Here is a 19,737-nt window from a genome sequence, read left to right on the forward strand (position 1 = left end):
TCCCATTTGGTCTGTGTATATAATTACATGCTGATGCCTCCTTCGTTGGCATAGCATGGCTCTGATTGGTGAGCTTCCCTATTCCTATTCCCTAAGGTGTATATTACCGCAGACTCATGGTCTAGCAGGCATGGCATGCTACCTTTCCTTCACGGCGCACTGGTTAACTCTGCTGGCAGCTGGGAAGGATCCAGGACAGGGTTCAGTATTGTTGGAGCTTGTTCCGCCACCATGCCTCCAAAATGCTAGCAGTGATTCTGCCACAGCTCTCTCCTCCACCCCTCCTCTTCTTCTTCCTCTGCACTCAGGCAAAAAGATGCCATGCGGTGCATGAGTTACATAGTTTCATAGTTGGTGAGGTTGAAAAAATACACATCAAGTCCATCAAGTTGAACCTATGCGTGTGATTATATGTCAGCATTACATTGTATATATGTTGCGGTCGTTCAGGTGCTTATCTATTCGTTTCTTGAAACTATCGATCAATGCCAGTGCTCAGCTGGCTGACATTCAAAGTGAATGCAACCTGCCCACCAACCGCCTCATTTGTGACATATTCACCGGGTGGAAGCCAACGTTGGCAATGCTGCAGTGGTCTGTACACGCAGCAGAGGGCCATCAATGAGTACCTGTGTGAGTATGGCACCAAGACAGGGTCAGGGGACTTTGGCTTATTTTTGCCACACCAGTGGCTACTGATCAAGGATGCATGCACTGTCCTGTCACTATTTGATCAGGCCACGAGGATGGTGAGCAGCGAAAATGCATGCATCAGTGATACTGTCCCTCTTGTCTTCCTGTTGGAGCACACGTGTCATGGAATAATGGACAGGGCACTTGAGGCAGAACAGTGTGAGGAAGAGGAGGACTTCCTTACCTCTCAAGGTCCCCTTTATCTAGATATTATTCCTGCAGGCCGGCCAAACACACAGGAAGAAGAGGAGGAGGAGGATTGTGTCAGCATGGACATGGAGGATAACATTTAGCAGCAGTCTTCAAGGGATGGTTTTCAGTCCCCAGAAACCCAAGGAATTGTACATGGCTGGGAGGAGGTTGGTACGGATCATGTGATCCTTAGTGACCCAGAGGACTCAGAATCGAATGCCTCTGAAAACTTTTGCAGGCTTTGCAGAATCAGGGAGGCCATGCCGCATAAGGACCCTAGGATTCGTGGTATCAAAGAAAAGGAATCTTTACTTGCTGGCAACCCTTCTTGATCCAGATTACAAGGGTAAGGTTTCAGAACTCATCCTGCCTTCGCAGAGGGAGAAGATGCCTTGAAGAAAGGTTTGCGCAATGCATTTCCAGACCCTGTGAGGTTACAATTTCCTGCTGCTGGACAACGTGTTGCTGAGACTTCTGTCAGGTCACCTGAGGCCAGGTGACAGATGCACATTGTTGAGGTCAGGAGTGCACCTCAAAGGTAGTGGACCCTACGGCTGACTGCTGCGGATGGGAGTCTAGATGGTTAAGGAAGGCAGGTTCGCTGGAACACCAACACGGATCCCACAGGGGCTAGAGCGCAAGATTCCCCGGGGTGCGGAGTCTAAGAGCCAGCCGATGGTCACCAGAGTCTCTAGTGGCGAGGGTAGACTGGGCTGCAACTGGCTCCAGGTCACGACCCCCAGGGTCTCCCAGCTCATGCCCACAGTAGGCTACAGGAGGACAGAGATAGTAAGGGAATAAGCCAAAGGTCGGGGCAACTAGCAGACAAGGATAAACATAGAACACTCCAAAGGTTAGGGTCACAAGCAGGCAGGGATAGTCGAGAACAAGCCAAGATCGGTAACTGGAATCAGATGTAGAAGACACAGCAAGATACACACGGAAGCTAAACACACAAAGGTTGATCAGCAAGGCAAGCTTGCAGTGCACAGGTTAATATAGAGTTCCCTGATAGGGGCTGGGGTGCAGCCATGCTTTGAGGAGTGATTATTTAAGTAGCCAGGTGAGAGTGTCTGGCCTCTAAAGGTGAACACATGGAGGAGAGGTAAGCTGACAGACAAAGATTACTGCATAACTATGACAGCTTCGTTCAGTCAGAGGAAGAGCAGTGGAGAAGGTGGCTGGTTGACTGATGCCTTTAGACAATTTTTCAGTCCTCAGAGCCAAGGTCTGATCAGTTCAAGCAACCATCGCCAGCGTCTGCATTACATGGTGCAGGAATATCTAGGGGCAAGAGCAGACTTGGAGACCTTTCCAACAGAGCATCCACTGGGTTACTGGGTCTTGAGGATGGACCCCTGGGCAGAACTGGCACAATATGCAATTGATATACTGGCCTGTCCTGCATCCAGCGTTCTTTCTGAATGCACATTCAGTGCTGTTGGAGGGTTTGTAATGGATCATAGGGTGTGCTTGTCCACAGACTCCCTTGATAGGCTTGCATTCATAAAAATGAATCAGTCTTGGATCAGCAGCAGCTATCAAGCACCTGATGTAACTGATTGATTTTTCTATAGATGTGCGATTCCTTGAAGACTGCCTATGCTGAATGACTATCCTATTCCTCCTCAATCTTGATGATGCTAGTTTCCAACAATATTTTTGGTTTAGAGCACCACCACTACTGCCTAAGGCCCAATTTTTCTGTCCCTGTTTAACAGGGGCATGTAATTACAATTTCTGATCTAATATTTCTTTCTTGTACATCATAGGACACAGAGCCTTAAGTATTTACTTAGTGGGTTATAGCTACCTTCAGGTGTTGACACTGGCGTACCCAATACAGGAAGCTGACTCCCCTACATAACCCCTCCTCCTTCCAAGAGTACCTCAGTTTTTTCGCCAGTGTCTAAAGGTGTTGGCACGAGTGAAGCTGTGCTCTGATGAGCTCCAGGAGGGATCCATGTTGGATTTAAAAAGCCTCCACAACCTGATCCATCCCGCCACTGTGGCTCCAGGATGTTATCCGGGCCTCGCATGGAATAAAGAGGTTTTGCTTGTAATGCTCTGATGAAAAATATGCAAAGAATTACAGGTGATATCGGTATTTGCCTTGTTCCTTATATGTACTTTGTGTAGCTAAAAGGGCGCTGGCTTATTGTTTATGCAACTTTCTTAAGTCCTGACCAAGGCCTGGGGCAATACTTAAGAAACTAGCAGATGTTACCATAATAGGAAACCTTGTAAAGACACTCTGGATTTGGCAATAAAGCTGACAATGCACCATGAGTCACCAGTGTGCCTTAGCCAATGGCAGGTTGCCAAATACTACTATAAAGTAGCTGCTTACAGTTTTATGTGTGTGATTTTGCTGTGGAACTTCTTGCTGGAAGGGTCCATCACCCGTTTGTACTGTACATCTGTAATAAATCTGTCTTCTAATCAACATGACCGGAGCTGACTGATCAGTAAGAGAATGGAATTTTACTGACATGCTCCTCTGAGGGCTGGACCCTAGGAATCAGGACTTTTTGGTCTTGCTACATTACCTAAAGCTTTCCTGAGGGGTGCTATACAGGTCCAAAGGAGCAGAAACCCTATAAAAAAAGGGCCTCAGCCTTTAAAGGTTTAAACACGCTGCCCCGCCGTGATGGGTGGAGTTTGGATCTGTCTGTTTACAGCAGTATCCTGCAGCGAGGAAAAGGTAAGAGGAAAGCATAGGAACTGCAAAATCCACCTATGACTTTTCTTTTAATTATATTGTAAAATGCCTTAAAAACCCTAGAGGGAGTAATAGTGTTTAGACCCTGTTTAAATCGGTGCTAATACAGCATGTGCCTCAGCAGCTGGAAGGGGGTCTCCTCTCCCCCTAAATGGAAAAACTGAGTGGCTAGGGATACATGTTATGTTAAAACAAGCATAAATCTGAAATGATGATAAAACGGCTGTGTAAATCCCTTCCCCCCTCCCCGACACCCGCCTCTCTAAGATCACTCTTGCTAAAGCACAGGAAAGGGCGTGGTGCATACACAATCGGGCTCACACCTGAAAAAGCTTAAAGCTGATAATCTGGGAAACAGTGTCTATCAGAGCAGCTGGCGCAAGGCTGCCACAGGACACAGAAGCACTGATGCACGTGAGGGGTTTACACAGGCATTTGCAGTAAAGGAAAAACATATTGTTTAGCATTAGATCATTCTATGCTATCACTGTTATTCCTGCTATTGTTCAAATAAATAGAACAGTTCTTGGAATACCTTTGCTTTTTGTGCTTTGCACTATGGTTTCAAGGCTTACCACTAAGACACAAAAACCACCCCCAGGCTCTGGGAACTCCAGATATGCCATTATATTGTCATCCTCTCCAGAGATACCTGACATGGCAAGCCAGGATGAGTCATTGGAAGCAATTGGTGGTGCAACTGCTTCTAACACTTCAACCCCTGTATACATGACTGAAGATGCATTTTCCTCTGCCCTGCAGGTCTTAGAAGGTAGATTAGCAGCTTTAATCACTTCCTCCATTAAAGGGGATAAGAAGAGTGCTAGATCCCTCTCTCCCACTCCAAACCCCTTACCAGGGGAACAGTGGGGACAGGATGGGGTATTATCCTCAAACGATCTGGAAAAACAGACCGATTATTTCTCTGCAGAGGAAATAACAGCTGATGTTCTAGCTTTACACTCGAAGGTTAAACCCTTACGGACATGGTGCACTCCACTTTCATGCTACCCCTAAATAGAGTCAGCTGAAAGTCTGGTTTCTTCTTTGGGTTCTTTGAAACCTTCACAACCAGTGCATGTGTTCCTGGCCACACAAAAAAAAAATGGAAAGTTCCAGCAGTAGACGCTGCAAATTCCAGCGTGAATAAACATTTAACTTGTCCAGTGGACAATACACAAATGCTAAAAGTTGGAATTCCTGTTAAAAAATGTTTCTTTCCTTAGCAGGTATTGTGGCTCAGCCTGCAATTAGAGCCATAGGCATCTGTCACTCCTTAACCACTTGACCACTGGGCACTTAAACACCCTTAAAGCGGAGGTCCACCCTAAAGTGGACCTTCCGCTCATCGGAACCCTCCCCCCCTCCGGTGCCACAATCGGCACCTTTCAGGGGGGAGGGGGGTGCAGTTACCTGGATAATCCAGGTAACTGCACCCACTTCCGGGATAGCTCTTTGCGGAAAGGGGTGTAACTTACGCCCCTTTCCGCAAGTGCCCGCCCCTTCCCGCAAGTGCCCCGCTGCCTGCTGGGAAACACACAGATCCCAGAGGCAGCGGGGACCGTCCTCATTGCGCAGCGCGGCTCGCGCATGCGCAGTAGGGAACCCGGGAAATGAAGCCGAAAGGCTCCATTTCCTGATTCCCATACCCAAGATGGCGGCGGCAGCACTCGAGTGTCGATCTAGAGATCGGCTTCGGGTGCCGACATCGCGGGCGTGCTGGACAGGTAAGTGTCACTATTTTAAAAGTCAGCAGCTGCAGTATTTGTAGCTGCTGGCTTTTAAAAAAAAAAAAAACGCGGAGTCCCGGAGGACTCCCGCTTTAATAACCAGACCAATTTTCAGCTTTCGGTGCTCTCACATTTTGAATGACAATTACTCAGTCATGCAACACTGGACCTATATGAAATTTTTGTCCTTTTTTTCACACAAATGGAGCTTTCTTTTGGTGGTATTTAATCACCGCTGGGTTTTTTATTTTTTGTGCTATAAAAGAAAAAATACAGAAAATTCTGTAAAAAAATGAATTTTTCTTTGTTTCTGTTATAAAATTTAGCAGATTAGTAATTTTTTCTTCATAAATTTTGGCCAAAATTTATACTACTACATATCTTTGGTAAAAATAAGTACAAATTGGTGGATATTATTTGATCTTTGTGAAAGTTATAGAGTCCACAAGCTATGGTGCCAATATCTGAAAATTGATCACACCTGAAGTACTGACGCCCTATTTCAATTCTTGAGACCCTAACATGCCAGAAAAGTACAAATACCCCCCAAATGACCCCTTTTTGGAAAGAAGACATTCCAAGGTATTTAGTAAGAGGCATGATGAGTTTTTTGAAGTTGTCATTTTTTCCCACAATTCTTTGCAAAATCAAGATTTTTTTTACTTTTTTTTTTTTTCACAAAATTGTCATATTATCAGTTTATTTCTCACACACAGCATATGCATACCACAAATTACACCCCAAAACACATTCTGCTATTACTCCTGAGTACGGTGATACCACATGTGTGAGACTTTTACACGGCGTAGCCACATACAGAGGCCCAACATGCAGGGAGCGCCATCAGGCGTTCTGGAGCACCCAGGACTATTCTGATATTTCTCTCCTACATGTAAAAATCATCATTTATTTGCTAGAAAATTACATAGAACCCCAAAACATTATATATGTTATTTTAGCAAACACCCTGGAGAATACAATCGAGGTCGTTGCAACTTTTTATCTCGCACAGTATTTGCGCAGCAATTTTTCGAATGCTTTTTTTTGGAAAAAAAACTGTTTTGTGCTTAAAAAAAAAAAAAACACAGTAAAGTTAGCCCAATTTTTGCATAATGTGAAAGATGAAGTTACGCTGAGTAAATAGATACCTAACATCGCTACTTAAAAATCCCCAAAGGCGACGATTTAATTTTTTTTTACTGGTTATATGTTTTGAGTTACAGAGGAGGTCTAGGGCTAGAATTATTGCTCTCGCTCTAACATTCGCAGCGATACCTCACATGTGTGGTTTGAACACCGTTTTCATATGTGGGCGGGACTTACGTATGCGTTCGCTTCTGCATGCGAGCACATGGGGACAGGGGCGCTTTTAAAAAAAAAAAAAATGTATTGTTCATTTTACTTTATTTATTTTAGTTTGACATTTTTTTACCCAAAAATAAATTTTTTGATCACTTTTATTCCTATTACAAGGAATGTAAACATCCCTTGTAATAGGAATATGGCACGACAGGTCCTTTTTACAGTGAGATATGGGGTCAATAAGACCCCACATCTCACCTCTAAGCTGGGAAGCCTGAAAGAAAAAAAAGATTCTGGCTTTGATCGTATTGGCGAGTCGGTAGAAGCACCGGAGGGCGGCCGGAGGGGGGGGTGTCTATGGCTGGGTATTGCAGGGTATCACCGACTATGGCTGGATATCTCAGAGTATGGCTGGGTATCTCAGAGTATGGCGTTGCAGAGTATTGCGTTGCAGAGCATTGCAGGGTATTGGCGGGTGTTGCAGAGCATTGCAGGGTGTTGCAGGGTATTGGTGGGTGTTGCAGAGCATTGCAGAGTGTTGCAGGGTATTGGCGGGTGTTGCAGATCATTGCAGAGTGTTGCAGGGTATTGGCGGGTGTTGCAGAGCATTGTAGGGTATTGGCGGGGGTTGCAGGGCATTGCAGAGTGTTGCAGGGCATTGCAGAGTGTTGCAGGGTATTGGCGGGTGTTGCAGGGTATTGCAGGGTGTTGCAGAGCATTGCAGAGTGTTGCAGGGTATTGCAGAGTGTTGCAGGGTATTGCAGCGTGTTGCAGAGTATTGCAGAGTAATGGCAGGGTATTGCAGAGTATTGCAGGGTATTGCAGAGTAATGGCAGGGTATTGCAGAGTATTGCAGAGTATTAGCTGGCATTGCAGAGTATTTCAGGGTATTGCAGGGTATTGGCAGGGAATTGAGGGGTTAATTTTCGGTGAGCAGCGATGTGGGCACTGCAGATGCAGCCCACATCGCTGCTGACACCGATCTCTTCCCCCTCCGCTGTACCGATCGGTACAGAGAGGGGGAGGGAGGAACCGGCATCATAACATGACGCCGGTTTGTTTACAAGTGATCACTCCGTCATTTGATGGAGCGATCACGTGGTAAACGGCCGCGATGAGCGTGATACGCCGGGTCCACAGGTCACGGATGCTCTCGAGTGCGCGCCCCAGGGGGCGCGCAAGAGCGGAATTCTGGGAGGACCCAGCACCACGGGTATTCACAAAGATACTGGCCCCACCTCTAGCCAGGTGGAGGGCATAGGGCATAACAGTGTTGGCGTACCTAGATGATCTATTGTTAATAGACTCGCTTAAAGCAAAGTGTATGCATTACAACAATTTACCTGGAAAATCTCGGTTGGATCCTCAACCTGGAGAAGTCTTCCTTAAAACCAGTAAGAAGGCTGGATTACTAAGGCCTGATCATAGATACAGCCCAGAAAAGGGTGTTCTTGCCTCCAGCAAAGATCAGCTCCATACAAGAGCTGGTATGGATGGTCAGGTCAAAAGCAAATCCTTCAATTCGCCTTTACATGAGGTTGTTAAGAAAGATGGTAGCTTCCTTCAAAGAAGTCCCCTATGCCCAGTTCCATTCAAGATGGTTGCAAAACAGAATACTCTCTGCTTGGAACAAGATGATCCAAGCTTTGGACTTGCCAATGTGGCTGTCCCCAAGAGATAATCTGGAAAGTAGTAACGATAGATGCCAGCCTCTCAGGCTGAGGAGTGGTACTAGAGGAGATGACTGTCCAGGGACAGTGGTCAAAACTCGATAGAGTCCTGCCCATCAACAGCCTAGAGATTCGGGCAGTGTATCTGCCTCTGAAAACCTGGACCTCCAGGTTAAAGAATTGTCCAGTCCAGATTCAATCCCACAATGCCATGGTTGTGGCCTATATCAATCACCAAGGGGGCACCAAGAGTCTCTCAGCTCAGAGAGAGGTGAACCATATCCTAACTAGGGCAGAAGGGAATGTCCCATCCCTATCGCCAGTTTTCATTCTGAGAGTAAAAAATTGGCAGGCGGACTATCTAAGTCGCCAGCAGTTATTCCCAGGGGAATGGTCTCTTCACCCCAAAGTGTTTTGGGTTGTTTTCCAAAGATGGGGGACTCCGGACATAGATCTTCTAGCGTCCAGATTCAGCATGAAGTTAGTCAACTTTGTGTCCAGAACAAGGGATCCACTCGCATACGGAACAGATGCACTGGTAACCCCGTGGGATCAGTTCTCACCGATCTATGCTTTTCCCCCGATTCAGTTGCTGCCTCGACTTCTTTGCAAGATCAAGCTGGAAAGAAAGCAGGTAATTCTGGTAGCACCAGCATGGCCCAAAAGGTCATGGTACGCAGAGATTGTAAAAATGGCAGTGGACGCTGCTTGGCCTCTCCCACTAAGGACAGACCTGCTCTCGCAGGGTATTGCATCCTACTTTACGAACGCTAAATTTAATGGCTTAACTATTGAAACCTGCATTCTGAAGAAGCAACTTTAATCAATGCAAGGAAGTCAGCTCCCAGAACTATATATTATAGAGTTTGGAAAGCTTACGTTTCCTGGTGTGAATCCTAGGGTTGGCACCCTCGGAGATATATTATAGGCAGAATTCTTGCCTTTCTACAATTGGGCGTAGAGATGAAGTTGGCCCTAAGTTCTATTAGGGCCAAGTCTCAGCATTATCGGTTTTATTTCAAAGACCTCTTTCTACGCATTCTTTAGTCCGGGGTTTTATGCAAGGGGTGATGAGGATTAATCCACTAGTTAAATCACCTTGGGACCTGAATTTAGTTTTGTGTCTGTGAGGGGTTAAAGTGTTTTTGGCACCACCACCACCAAAGGCCTAATTTTTCTGCCCCTGTCCCAGCAGCAGAAAAAAAATGACAAGTGTATCCCACAGCCACCTTTAGAAGATGCACCGTGTCCATGACCAGCACTGTGGACTGTATACATAGAGCCTGCTTGCCCTCTTTTAGTGGCCTGTGAGTGTCTGACTCTCCTTGGTGGCCTTCCGGACATTATGGGGATTTTGTTTTGCAACACCACACTACACTGTATTGTGTACTGTGTACACCACCAGAAAAGTAGTAGCAACTGCACTATGGGTGCATGGTACTGTTTACACCAACAGAAGTGTAATAACAACTATGGGTGTACTGTATTGTGTACACCACTAGAAAAGTAATAGCAACTGCACTATGGGTGCACAGTATTGTGTACACCACCAGAAGTCTAAAAGCAACTATGGGTGCACTGTATGTACTGTGTACACCACCATAAAACTATGGGTGAACAGTAAGCTGTGTGAAGTTAAAAAAAATAAACGCTTGTGCCTCTTTGGTTGCGGAGATATTGTGCGTTATAGTTGCTGCAACCCCACCCACTTTGCACCTCATGTTGCTGAATTTTAAAGACAAACGTGCCATTCGTTTGTGCTGTGTTTTGTGCTGTTTTGTGCTGTAAAAATAAACGCTTGTGGCGCTTTGGTTTTCGGAGATATTGCGCATTATATTTGCTGAAACCCTGCCCACTTTGCACCCCATGTTGCTGAATTTTAAAAACAAATGCACCATTCATTTGTGCTGTGTTTGTGCCAATTTGGTTTCGGAGATATTGAGAGGTATATGTTGTCAAACCACACTGACTTTACACCCCATTATTAAATCTTACATACAACTAGACTTATTTGTTTGTGGTTTGTGCAGATTTTGTGGATATTGTACATGATGTTTTACTACATATGCGTAGTTTTGCCGCCCCCACAGGGATCCCCCCCACTTCCGATTCTCTAGCGCTGACTGGAAGAACAGATGGAGGAGGAAATCTGGGGAGGGGGCGGTCACAGCTGGCTCTGGCTCTAGTCAGCCAGAGCCAGCTGTCAATCATGCGGCAGGGTGGATCTCGACAGTATTGTCTGGATCTGTCCCGGCTGCATCGCGGCTTTGCGCTGTCAGGATATAGTGAGCAATAGCCTGCCACGTGCACATGAGTTTTTTTTTTGTCACAGGAGAACATACTATATGTCATCTTGTGAACAAAAAGAGATCTAAGGCCAAAAAAGGTTGAGCCATAATTCTCTTTTACCAAAAGTTTAACCACTTCCCGACCAGTGCACGACGATGTACGTCGACAGAATGGCACGGGCAGGCATATTGGCGTACAGGTACGTCCAATATTCAATGCCGCCCTGCCATCGGGAGCGCGCCGCCAGCGGCGCGCTCCCGCGCTGGTCGGGACCCCCGTGAGTCCGGTCGCGGGACCCGCGGACTCGATCGCCGCGGGCATCCCTGCGATCGTCTCACTGAGCGGCAGAATGGAGGAGATGCTGTGTAAACAACATTTCTCCATTCTGCCTAGCAACTAGTGACTCTGATCTCTGCTCCATGTAATTGGAGCAGAGATCAGTGTTCACTAAATGAAAGCCCAACCCCCCCACAGTTAGTAACACACCCCTAGGAACACTTAACCCCTACACTGCCACCCACTGGTTAACCCTTTCACTGCCAGTGTCATTTACACAGGAATCACTGCATTTATATAGCAGTGATTACTGTATAAATGACAATGGTCCCAAAAATGTGTCAAAAATGTCCGATGGGTCCCCCACAATGTCGCAGTCACAATAAAAATCGCTGATCGCCGCCATTACTAGTAAAAAAAAAAAAAAAAAAAAAATTATTAATAAAAATGCTATAAAACTATCCCTATTTTGTAAACGCTATAACTTTTGCGCAAACCAATCAATAATCGCTTATTGCGATTTTTTTTACCAAAAATATGTAGAAGAATACGTATCGGCCTAAACTGAGGGAAAAAAAAGTTTTTTTTATATATTTTTGGGGGATATTTATTATAACAAAAAGTAAAAAATAATGCGTTTTTTTCAAAATTGTCGCTCTATTTTTGGTTATAGCGCAAAAAATAAAAACCACAGGGGTGATCAAATACCACCAAAAGAAAGCTCTATTTGTGGGAAAAAAGGACGTCAATTTTGTTTGGGAGCCACGTCGCACGACCGCGCAATTGTCAGTTAAAGCGACGCAGTGCCGAATCGCAAAAAGGGGTCTGGTCTTTGACCAGAAAATTGGTCCGGTCTGCAAGTGGTTAAACCACGCAAAACAGCACTCCAGCAAATTCTCTTATATAAGTCACTTCTTTTTTTTATATATTTTTTTTTAAAGCATCTGTGTCTGTAAACATTCTTTTCCTGACAGACTCCATGGCAGATTACGTGTGCGTTAACCCGCCTCCTCTCCAATGCTATAGGACCCCACTCCCATAAATTTGAGCTCACCACTAGAGACTGCGATCCTTTTTTGTCCTCCTCATTGAACCTCCTTACATTTACGGGTGTCCACAATTGATTGTGGAAGTTGATGCCAGGCAGTTTCAAGCCATGGGCGGGTGTGTGGCTCCAGGCCCCTGTGTCCTGTGGTGGGGATGGCCTTCGTATGCCCAGGCTTGGTGGAATGACTGGTAGGTCAGAAGATTCTCCATGGCAGTAGTTTTTGTATGTAAAACTCCCTGTTTTTTTCCCTCATGTACCTTGCTATCATCTTTTTCTTTTTGCTTCTATAGTGCCTGGAACTCAAGTGCGTTGTAGGGTTCGGCTCTTGCTTCCGGATCGTGGCTCCGGCTCGCTACTGCGAATGTGCGATCCTAGGACAAAGCCAAGGCTTGGTTTCACGCATGCGCGATGTGGCAGGGGACCCGGCGCCCATGCAGGCGCTCTATGGCAGGTCACCACTGCGCAGGCGCAGTCCAGGCATGGTGGTGACGTCATTCTGGGGGGATGTTTGAATCCCTGAGAGCCCTGTCATTCTAAGGATTACTACAGGCAGCTGGTGTTAGCTCCTCAGGCTCCAGGTTCCCAGATCATGGTTAGCTTCAGCCTGGGGCTATGGTAAAAGAGGGAAATAGCACTGCTATTTTTACGCCTTTGTTCCAGGACAAGTGAGTGTTCCTACAAGGCTGCAGGATCGCCTCCTATTCGTCATCCAGGGTGCCATGGACAGATCACAAAAGGGCCAGCCCTCATGCTCTAGGTATGTGGGGCATGAGAAGGGGAGGGCCAGATGCAGATGGACCTATTCCCTAAACGTCACGTTCTTCCTTCTCCCTTTTTTAGCTCTTCCAGGTCAGACTATCAGCTTACTGTCCAAGATGACAGGAACCTTGCCAGGCCGCAGTGCCCATCTTCTTCATCAAGGTCCAGATGTGACTTTCCGTCTAGGACCCAACATCAGAGGAGATTATCCCATTCCTCCTCCCAACAGAGGAGATGTTCCCATTCCTCCTCCCAACAAAGGAGATGTTCCCATTCCTCCTCCCAACAAAGGAGATGTTCTCATTCCTCCTCCCAACAGAGGAGATGTTCTCATTCCTCCTCCCAACAGATGAGATGTTCTCATTCCTCCTCCCAACAGAGGAGATGTTCCCATTCCTCCTCCCAACAGAGGAGATGTTCCCATTCCTCCTCCAAACACCACACCCACCGCCACGACAGCCGTTTTGATCACAGATCCTGCTGGGGTTGTGGGACCCAGGGTCCCGGAAGTCAAGTCCTTATGTGACCCTTGGTATGCCAAGGCGGCCGGGAAAAAGATGCTGAAAGACGCTGATCAAACGAGTGGTGCAACAATCCCCCAAAGAGTGGGGTACATCTTACACACATAGCCAGCACACCACATTATCTGGCTCCCTGGCTGACGAGGCCCAGGAGGATCCGGGCCCATTCCAGCCTTATGATTCCTCCCCTGATTCCTCGCAAAGCGAGATGGAGGTAGATGAGTTTGTTGGAGGCTTTAACTTCACCCTGGTTTCTCCACTAATTTAAGTGGTCAAAGAGGTCCTTAAGTGGCAAGACTCTTTTACTCCAATGGCTAAACAGAAAAAATACTTTAAGCATCTGGAGAAAGAACATTCCAATTTTCCACTCCTTTCTGAATTAAAGGATATTGACGAGGAATGGAGCAAGGTAGATAAGAAGACCTCTATGTCAAGTAGAACCTCCAGGTTATACCCCTTCAAGGCTGAGGAAGTGAAATATCTGGAAAACACTGCCCTCGTAGACGCAGCTCTGATGCGACTAGCTAAATGTGTCACTCTTCCTATAGAAGATGCGGTATCCTTCAAAGATGGGCTTGCGAGAAGAATCTATAAAGATCTTAAAAGAATTTACGGGTCAGCCGGGATGGCTTGCAAACCCACCTTGGCCCTTGCGGTCATGTCCAAGGCCATGGAGGTCTAGATGGAGAATGTAGACTCCATGATCAGAGGAGTCTCAGAAGAAATGGTAATCCAGGAGCTGAAGCTGGCGGTGGCCTTCCTGGGGGAGGCTTCAATCAACCTTATCTGCCTGTCGGCCCTGACTATACTGTCCTCGTTCACTGCCAAGCGGGCCTTGTGGTTGCGCCCCTGGCTTGCTGACCCAGCATCCAAGAAGGCCTGGTGTAGGATCCCCTTAAAGGGTCCTCGCTGTTTGGTGACAAGCTGCATAGCACCATAGCCCGGGCCACAGGTGGTAGGTCGGCTTCCTGCCTCAGGTTAGGCATCTGTTCAATCAGAAAAGGCCTCAGCAAAGAAGACATAGTACTGAGCATTCAAGGAAAGCACACTCTTACAGGCCCGGCCGATATATCAGAAGGAATCAGAGCAGAAGACAGGCATCCTTTCAGAAGCCCGCTAAGAGCCAGGCACCCAGTGGATGAAAGCCGGCTAAGCCATTTTGAGTTTGGGTCTGCCCAGGAGGGTCGGGTGGGGACATGTCTGCTTTTCTTCCAGCACATCTGGGAAAAGCAATCTGGAACCAATCCAGTGCCTGATATACTGTACTTAGTTCCACACAGTAGAAAGTTCCATCTCTTTCCCCATGAAAAAAAGATTCCAGTCATTCAAGGAAGAATCTCAAGAGCTCTGAGCTCTTCACATCTAAAAGCCTCGCAATGCTTAAAGATTATCGGCACAATGGTCAAGTGGTCTCCGGGGAGATTACGCCCTTTTTAGATAGGGTTTCTTCAACACTGGAATTTGGGGGACGACAATCAGTCCATTCACATAACTTCAGTGATGAGGAACAGCCTCTTCTGGTGGCTCCAGCGCAGAAATCTGCTCACCTGCCACTCCATCTCCCCCGTCTCGTGGGTCACGGTCTTGACTGATGCCAGTGGTACTGGTTGGGGAGCCCTTTTGTGGGTCAGAACTTGCTCAAGGCAAGTGGGGTGCCCGTCTTCATAACCCGGGCTCAAATGTCCTGAAGTCACAGGCAGCCTGGTCTGCCCTCCAATCTTTCACTCATCTCCTGAAGGGGAAATCAGTTTTACTGAAGATGGACAACACCACAGCGGCCTCATATGTGGAGACAGGGGGGCACTCGGAGCTCTACTCTGCTCCAAGAAGTCAAGCCCGTCCTGGGCTCAGAAAAGTCTTCATCCCTGGAGTCTAGAATGTCCAAGTGGACTTCGTGTCCCGCACTTAGCTGGACAACAATGAGTGGTCACTGCATGCGCAGAAATTCGAGTGGATTCTGTCCTTGGGAGTCAATCCCGAAGTATATTTATTTGCAACCCCCTGCAACTTCAAAATCAAGAAGTTATACACTCGGGCCGTTGCAGCCAGTCCTTTGGAATAGATGCCCTGACAGATCAGTGGAAGCTCCAACAGTGCGTACGTCTTTTCCCCGTTCCCGATCATCCTCAGATTATTACGGAGGCTTAAAGCAGAGGCGGTCGAGGTGGTGATGATAGCACCTTACTGCCCAAACAGGCCATGGTTTCCCCTCCTGACCCAGCTCAGCTCCTGGGACCCACTACCTCTTCCTCTCAGGCTGGACCTTCTTTCTCAGAGGGGCAGTCCTGCACCCTTGTCCGGCATTACTGAGACCGATGGTCTGGTTCTTGAGAGGGAAAGGCTGGAGTCTCTCGGGTGTGCTTCAGGAGTAATTTCCACCCTCATGGGCTCGAGAAGGGCAATCACGAATAAAGTATATGAGAGAATTTGGGCCAAGTTTGTCAAATTTTCATCCTCTATGGGCGGATCATTCAGGGATCCGGGAATACCAGGATATTCTCAGCTTTCCTCGATCCATTCTAGATCTGTCTCTGTCCATCACCTCTCTCAGGCTCCAAGTCTCTGCCTTGTCGGCCTTCTCTGGGTACATCGTGGTCTGTTCACCCTTTAGCTCTGCAGTTTTTCTGTGGAGCAACAGGCTTCAAAGATTCCCCTGGTCCTTGACTCACTGTCTGGACTAAGCACCTGTCAGAGAATCACCAGACTTCAACGTCGGCACTTCCCCGTGCGCCTGCGGGGAAGAGCTGCACAACGACGCATGCATATGCGTCGTACGATACAATGTCGTACACGCATGTGCAAGCCTATGCACACAGCTATGGGCCTTACCTGATTGGCCTGACAGTCCTATAAAAGGCATCAATGTGCTCTGTGTCTTTGCTGGTTTGTCTCCTCAGCTCACCTGTGTTCCTGTTTCCTGTTTCCTGTTCCTGTTGACCACTTCCTGTTGTGACCCGGCTTGTTTGAAGACCACTCTGCTTCTCTCCTGATCTGACCCCTGGCTTGTTTAAACTGACTTTCTGCACTTAGCCTTGCTGGCTCATGGACTGATACCTGTGCTTGACCCTCGGCCTGCCTCTGGAATATCCTTTATCTCACGGACTGATACCTGTGCTTGACCCTCGGCCTGCCTCTGGAATATCCTTTATCTCACGGACTGATACCTGTGCTTGACCCTCGGCCTGCCTCTGGAATATCCTTTGTCTCACGGACTGTGCCTGTGTTTGACCCTCGGCCTTCACTCCAGGTGTTGGAACCCCTGGCAGGCGTTTACCTCTACCAGTTCCAAGATCTTCTGCACGGGCATCTCTTCCTTCAGTAGACCTGCTGCATTCCAGTCACCTGCTGGCAACCCGTGCCTCTCTGTGCCCTGTACCCACTGTTCCATCCTCAGGGGTACTGTGCACCCAGCTGCAAGGGAAGCCGCTCTCAGCACTTCGGCTTTGGTGAGTACCTGACAGCACCACGGGATCTGCCCCGCTTTCTGTTAAGGACTTTTCTGCAAGAATCACCTTTCTAGTAGCCATCACTTTGGCTAAAAGGGTTTCTGAGATTGAGTCCTTTGGTCATGTAGAACCATTCCTGACTTTCTTCCCGGACCGGGTGGTCCTTATCCCTATGTTTGGCTTAAATCCGAAGTCTCTTCAGTGTTCCATGAGGACCAAGAAATTGTCCTACCTACATTCAGGACCCCAGGTTCCTCTGAAGTTCACCTCTGGATGTAGGCAAAATGCTGAAGGAATACCTACGAGTTACTTCCTCCTTTAGACGCTCCGACTTCCTCTTTGCTCTACACTCCAGCAACAAGGGGAAATGGGCTTCGTCCAGAACGATTGTGTCCTGGATCATCCAGTATATCTAGCAGGCTTATAGGGCTAAGGGCCTGGCTCCTCCAGAGGCGGTGACAGCACACCCTACCAGGGGTATGGCAGCTTCGTGGGCAGCATCCCAGCATGTGGCTCCTTATCTCATTTACTAGGCAGCCTCATGGGCCTCCATTAATACCTTTATGTCACACTATTGCATAGAACCTGCTTCTCTATCCTCTTCAATCTTTGGTTTAAGAATCCAGTTGGTTGACGGATAGAATTAAACTTCTTTTTATCAGCATACCCACCCGTGTGGTTTGGCTAGTTATTTCCCACACGTAGTCTGCCATGAAGTCTGTCAGGAAAACTGAAAATGTATTATCAAATACTTAACGTAATTTTCCTTTCCTGATGGACTCCATGGCAGACGGAGTTCCCACCATTTGGTCATGAGTTGGCTAATTACGGAACGCAGTCTCTAGTGGTGACCTCAAATTTATGGGAGTGGCATCACATAACATTGGAGAGGAGGCGGGGTTAACCCGCATGTAGTCTGCCATGGAGTCTGTCAGGAAAAGAATGTTTACTGACATAGATGTTTTTCAATAAGTGACTTATATAAAAGAATTTGCTGGAGTGCTGTTTTGCTTGGTTAACACCTGGTTTAAAAGAGAACAATGGCCCAACCTTTTTTGTCCTTAGTTCTTTTTTGTTCACAAGATGACATATGGTATGTTCTCCTGTGACAAAAAAACTCATGTGCATGTGGCGGGCTATTGCCCACTATATCCTGACAATGCAGAGCCGTGATGCAGCCGGGACAGATCCTGACAATACTGTTGAGATCCACCCTGCCGCCTGATTGACAGCTGGCTCTGCCTCACTAGATCCAGAGCCAGCTGTGCCCGCCCCCTCCCCAGATTTCCTCCTCTGTCTGTTCTTCCAGTTAGCACTAGAGAATAGGAAGTGGGGATCCCTGTGGGGGTGGCAAAACTATGCATATGAAGTAAAACATCATGTACAATATTCACCGAATCTGCACAAACCACGAACAAAAAAGTCTAGTTGTATATATGATTTAATAACGAGGTGTAAAGTCAGTGTGGTTTGACAACATATACCCCTCAATATCTCCGAAACCAAAGCGGCACAAACCTTTTTTTTTTTGCAGCACAAACGATTGGCGCGTTTGTGTTTTTAAAATACAGCACTATGGAGTACAAAGTGGGTGGGGTTGCAGTAACTATAATGCACAATATCTCCGCAACGAACGCGGCACAAACATTTATTTTTGCGACACAGACCAGCACAAACGAATGGTGCATTTGTTTTTAAAATTCAGCACTATGGGGGCGTGGCTAGCCAGCGGAGCAGATGGATGCATAGAGGCACTGCTCCTCTCCGCCGAGACTCTTCAGGGGTTATCTTCTGACTATACAGCCCGTCTGAAAGCAGTATTCAACCCGCAGACACAGCGGGCATCGGAAGATTCCATCCCGAAAGCACAAGGAGCTGAAACCACCGAGTAAGCTACCCACATTCTTTATGCAGCACCGCCGGACAGAGAAGCAAGATAGCGGGGGTGGCGGTATGCAGGGACGGCGCACGTGTGCGGAGCCTGCATAGGATGGAGCAGGGCAGAGTCGGTCACAGGGCTTTTCAGGATGAGCTGAAGGGGAAAGATCTTCCTCGTCCACACCATCAGCAACTTTTTACCCAGATAAAAGTAAGCAGAGGCTGGATGGTGATCTGGCAGACTCCCTGGAGGTAAGCCTGAATACATCACAGGATGACACGAGGGAGCTGCAGGACTCACTCACAGACTTCCCCATTACAAACATGCCTATGATGGACACTACACTGAAGGACATGTTAGTGTCCCTACGCTCCACTTTGCATACTGATATTTTAACACTGACACAAAAGTTTAAAACAGACATGTCTGCAATCAGGAATAGAGTGTCTCATGTGGAAGTTAAAATGGGAGAATTTGACTCAACATTTAATGAATGGTGGACGCACATAATGATAGAGAAGATGTGCTACTTCAACTGAAATTTAAAATGGCAAATTTGGAGGACAGATCTAGGAGAAATAACATTAAAATCCGAGGTATACCAGAAATGGTCAAGCCAGCAGATTTGAAAGATTATTTCACTACAGTAATGAAATCCGTCCTCCCTGATGCCACTGAAGGAAGCCTGATAATTGATCGCATCCATAGGCTACCTAGACCTAAGCATGTTCCATCTCATTTGCCAAGAGATACAATAGTGAGAGTTAATTTCTTCCATATAAAGGATCAGTTCATGATCGCCACCAGATATCGAGATTCTTTGCCCCGTGACCCCTGATCTATTGGCATTTACAATGCAACAGCCGCTGCATAACCACAAGATAACATACCGCTGGTTGTATCCAGCAAAGCTGTTGGTAACAAAGAATGGTAACACACACCTCATTGCCAGCATAAAAGAAGGCCTTAAACTTTTACGGGAGTGGCAAATTATTATTGATCCTGGCAGTGGGGAGGGAAGAAATGTTAACTCTCCAGTACCCACCCGATATAGTTCGGACACTGAGACAGGCTGAGTATGCCACAGCTACGAATTATGACCTTTAACCCCTGGAGATCTCAGGATAATGCCACTGACTTTTCACTCACCCCCTTGCTCCGAGCGGTGATTTATACCGCACAGATTCTACTAAGAATCGCAAGCCGTGTT

General features: G+C 47.1%; 1 protein-coding gene across 3 annotated transcripts in view; it reads right to left on the reverse strand.

The window, feature by feature from the left end:
• Positions 1-19,737, reverse strand: part of UNC93A (unc-93 homolog A) — an 894,938-nt gene that overhangs the window by 575,392 nt on the left and 299,809 nt on the right. The window lies entirely within an intron of this gene.

Source organism: Lithobates pipiens, unplaced genomic scaffold, assembly GCF_037356315.1.
Source record: "Lithobates pipiens isolate NorthernLeopardFrog02 unplaced genomic scaffold, aLitPip1_a1.2 Scaffold_18, whole genome shotgun sequence".
NCBI classification, from domain to species: Eukaryota; Metazoa; Chordata; class Amphibia; order Anura; family Ranidae; genus Lithobates; species Lithobates pipiens.